Source organism: Colobus angolensis, unplaced genomic scaffold, assembly GCF_000951035.1.
Source record: "Colobus angolensis palliatus isolate OR3802 unplaced genomic scaffold, Cang.pa_1.0 Scaffold139, whole genome shotgun sequence".
NCBI classification, from domain to species: domain Eukaryota; kingdom Metazoa; phylum Chordata; class Mammalia; order Primates; family Cercopithecidae; genus Colobus; species Colobus angolensis.
Genome location: NW_012114477.1, coordinates 193,553 through 198,547, shown reverse-complemented (window position 1 = coordinate 198,547; position 4,995 = coordinate 193,553).

Sequence of the window (4,995 nt, the reverse complement as noted above, 5' to 3'; positions counted from 1 at the left end):
GACTACAGGTGCGTGCCACCACGCCTGCCTAATTTTTGTATTTTTAGTAGAGATGGGGTTTCACCATGTTGGCCAGGCTGGTCTTGAATCCAGGTGATCTGCCCACCTTGGCCTCCCAAAGTGCTGGGATTACAGGTGCGTGCCACCACGCCTGGCCCCAGCAGTATTTCTTATAAGCCTCTAGTGTGTACTGGGCCCTCCTGGGACAATCTTCCTATTCCCAACAACAGCTCACACTCATGCACACTTCTGAGCCTTTTTCTAGGTTGGACACCTGGCCTGGAAGGTCTTCCCGCCACTCCCCACCCCACCTCACCCCCACCAGCCTATGAGCTTCCTTATCTGGGAAGCCTGCCCTGCTTTGAAGCCAAGAACACTGTGGAAGGAGTTTCCCCCAGCCCTAAGGATGGGTCTGAGAAAGGAGGTGCCTTGGAGAGGCCCCCATGGACAGGAGGCCTGCAGCACCCCAGACTCAGCTGGGCTCCCACTAACCATTTCAGAAATACAGATTTTTAGAAAATGTTTGTTTTTCCTCTTAACTATAAAAGTGACACATGCTTGTGGTTAAAAAAAAAAAAAGGCCAGGTGCAGTGGTTCACGCCTGTAATCCCAGCACTTTGGGAGGCCAAGGTGGGTGGATCACGAGGTCAGGAGATCGAGACCATCCTGACCAACATGATGAAACCCTGTCTCTACTAAAAATACAAAAAATTAGCCAGATGTGGTGGCGGGTGCCAGCTACTCAGGAGGCCAAGGCAAGGAGAATCGCTTGAACCCAGGAGGTAGAGGTTGCAGTGAGCCGAGATGGCGTCACTACACTCCAGCCTGGCAACAGAGCGAGGATCCATCTCAAAAAATAATAATTAAAAACAAAAGGTGAGGCCAGCTCAGTGGCTCACACTTGTAATCCCGGCACTTTGGGAGGCCAAGGTGGGTAGATCACCTGAGGTCAGGAGTTTGAGACCAGCCTAGCCAACATGGTGAAACCCCATCTCTACTAAAAATACAAAAAATGAGCTGGGTGTGGTGAGATGCACTTGTAATCCCAGCTACTCGGGAGGCTGAGGCAGGAGAATGGCTTAAACCTAGGAGGCGGAGGTTGCAGTGAACTGAGATGGCGCCACTGCACTCCAGCCTGGGCGACAGGGCAAAAACTCCATCTCAAAAACAAACAAACAAAAAGGTTGAAACAGAACAAAAACCCTCTGCTGTCATCTCACAGAGGTCATCCCTGAGTCTGGGTGGCAGTCCCTCCCTGTGGGGCAGAGGAGAGTGCCTGTGGTTGAGGCTGGGGACTCTGCAACTGGGGGTACCAGTATTAAATCAACACCTGCTGATCCCATGAGCCTTTGACAGGTTTCTTGGCTTTTGAAGGGAGGCACTGTAAAGCGGCGAGTATAACAGGACCTCCCCGCAGCAAATGAAAATCTGGCATGTGCACATACAGTGCTCGGCACAGGGCTCACATGAGAAACCTGTTTTCTGGGCAGTGGCTGTTGTTCTTGGTAAATCTTAGATCCTCCCATAGCAGGTAGAAAAGTCCTGGGCAGTCTGAGATCCATAAAACCTGCCCGACTGCACAGGTAATACCCAAAGTGACAGTAACAAAATGCAGCCAAGTCCTGTGTTTGGCGCCCTCCCCAAGGTCTGTGTGCTAGGTGTGCCGGGGTCCTGGCCTGGAGAGTGCCCTCTGCTCCCTGCCCCTCACCCGCCCCTCTGCCCCAAGCCTGTCCCTCGGAGGCTTCCCTGACCCTGAGCAGGCCCATGGCAGGCACTGCAGGCAGTGTCCTCCCCAAGTGCTGCGAGAGGCGTTTTCTCTGTAACCTTCCCAAGCTCCCGGCGGTTTTAAGACTTCTCCTGGCAGGGACTACAGAGGCTCAGCCTGGAGCTTGGGCAGGCTGACTCCCTTGTCCTCCTTCTGGCTCTGTAGGATGCAGCTCCTCTCCAAGGCCAGGGAAGGATGCCCAGGGCCAGGCGACTGCAGCATTCCTGTCCTCATCCTTCAAGGCCACCCCGAGGACTGAGCTCCCTGTTCAGCTCGCCTGAGTCCCTTCCCCATCGGAAATCAAGGGTCTTGGGTCTGAATCTTTCCTAAGATTCTGGTAAGAATCGTAGTCACTATTTCTAAAAAGTGCTCACATAGACACAACACACAATTTTGCATAAAACTTTACCAGCTACTTCTCCCACCAGGTTGGTCATGGATCTGCCAGGTAAAGAATTGCCACATTGGCCAGGCACGGTGGCTCAAGCCTGTAATCCCAGCACTTTGGGAGGCCGAGGCGGGTGGATCACGAGGTCAGGAGATCGAGACCATCCTGGCAAACACAGTGAAACCCCGTCTCTACTAAACAAAAAACAAAAAAACTAGCCGGGTAAGATGGTGGGCGCCTGTAGTCCCAGCTACTCAGGAGGCTGAGGCAGGAGAATGGCGTAAACCCGGGAGGCGGAGCTTGCAGTGAGCCGAGATCTTGCCACTGCACTCCAGCCGGGGCGACAGAGCGAGATTCCGTCTCAAAAATAAATAAATAAATAAATAAATAAAAATATAAGTTTTAACATATACTTATAAATACATATACTTATAAATTCAGAAAAATTTGAAAAAATCTGTGTAAGCAGCTCCAGTGCTTATCTCTATACAGTGGCTTTCAAGAGCTTTCATTGTATACCTCAAGCATTTCTGTATATGAATTTTTTTACTTTTGAGACAAGGTCTTGCTCTGTCACCCAGGCTGGAGCACAGTGGTGTGATCACAGCTCACTGCAGCCTCACCCTTCTGTGCTCAAGCAATCCTCCCACCTCAGCCTCCCAAGTGGCTGAGACTACAAGCACACAATGACACGCCAGCTAATTTTTTTCTTTTTGTAGAGATGGGGTCTCACTGTATTGCCCAGGCTAATCTGGAACTCCTAGACTCAAGCAATCCTCCCACCTCAGCTTCCCAAAGTGCTGGGATTACAGGCATGAGCCACCGTACCCGGCCTTAATATAGTTTTTTTTTTTAACATGCATATTACTTTTAGGAATTTCTTTCCCATTTAAAATATAATCCTATAATGTTATCACCAACTATCTCAAATTCTCCAGGCCACTGATCCTTCTGTTGAGCAAATGGAGTCGACCACTGTCCCAGAATAGTAATGAGGACTCCAGCTTCTGAAGTCCAATCTACAATTGATCCATCTGACATTTACATTTACCACTGGGTTCCTCTGGGAAAGGTATTAACCTATCTAGGCCTCCAATTAGCCTTCAACATGGATTAGTTGTAGTTCCTAAACTTCAAAGGGTTTTTTACTTCGGTAAAAAGGAAAAAAAAAAAAAGATCAATTTATTTTTATTTTTATTTTTAAAGACTCGAGTGAGTCAGGCTCTCAAGGACCCCGCCTGAGTCCCCAGTGGAAATGGTTCATCTTAGGGCTGCATCATTTGCCCCAGCCAACTTCTTCCCAACTGGAGGGTCTCAACGTGGGCCCCCAGAAGATCCTGCAGGGCTGGGAGGCCAGAGGACAAATATGGCTAATGGAATCCAGCCTGGACTCTTACATCTGGCACCAGTTCAGCAAATGGGGATATAAAAAACCAGACATCACCTCATTGCTGTCTCATCAAAAAAGGAGACTTTCTCACTGCAAATTCCTGCAGAGGACAAATTCCTGCTCATGTATTGCTTGGGAGGGAGCAAGAAGAGCAGAGTAGGGAATCTGAGGAGTTTCCCCTTCTTGGGAATGGGAGGGCAGCCCAGGTCATCACAGCAGCCCTGAGACTGGCCTCTTGGTAACCATGACAACCTCAGCTCCCAGGCACTGTGTGGGCATCTGACATGCAGAGACCCTCCTCTACTCCTTCCTACAACTCTGAAGAAGAACCTGGTTCTGCAAGGTGAGGGGGCTTGTCTGAGGCCACTGAGCTGCGGTTGGGACTTGCCCGTCTGACGAACTCCAGAGTCGATGCTCTCAGCTTCCCAGGAGCCAAGAGGCCTGTGGTCTAAGCGCAGCTCTTCTCCACCTGCATATATGAGCTTGGGCAGGTCTAAGACCCCTCCTGAGTGCTTCAGTATCCCTCTCAGGATGTCCAGAGGAAAACTCCAGGCTGCCCCATCTCTTCCTCCAGGATAATCTGTTATCAGTTTATACTTTGGGACTTCCTAGAAAATTTAGAACACAGGGCCTGACAGTGTCAGAAAGATAACTAAAATGAACAAATACAACCCTCATAGTTGTGTAAGACCAGTCTCTAAAAGCTACAGTAGGCACAGAGGCTCACGCCTGTAATCTCAGCACTTTGGGAGGCTGAGGCGGGTGGATAACGAGGTTAAGAGTTCAAGATCAGCCTGGCCAAGATAATGAAACCCTGTCTCTACTAAAAATACAAAAATTAGCCGGGAGTGGTGGCGGGTGCCTGTAGTCCCAGCTACTCGGGAAGCTGAGGCAAAGAACTGCTTGAACTTGGGAAGCGAAGGTTGCAGTGAGTCGAGATTGCACCACTGCACTCCAGCCTGGGTGACAGTGCGAGACTCTGTCTCACACACACACACACACACACACACAAAACACACACACACACAAACACACACAAAAAAAAGCTACAATAGGAAGGTACCCACAGTTCCAGATCCCGAGTGTGCTCTCTCTGTAGAAACTGACGGCCCCACTGGATTCCCTGGCCCTGCCTGCTCAGCCCACCTGCCTCAGGGTCCTCATGGCTTCTCCTCCTCTGATCCCACCCTGAAAGACATGGGGTCCTCTCATGCCCCTCACCCCTGTAGGTTTCTCAGGACTCCTCAGCAGGGCTCCCCAAGGACAATGTACACAGCAAAACTAGGCTAAGATGGTGGACTCAAGGGAGTGGAGCCTTTCTTTGGTGTTTCAGGAGAATCTATTAATCCAGATTTTTATGCTAAATCGCCCAGTCATTTCATGTTGACAACTATAACCCTCATTTGCCATATGATGTTTTTTCTTTTTTCTTTTTTCTTTTTTTTTTTTTTT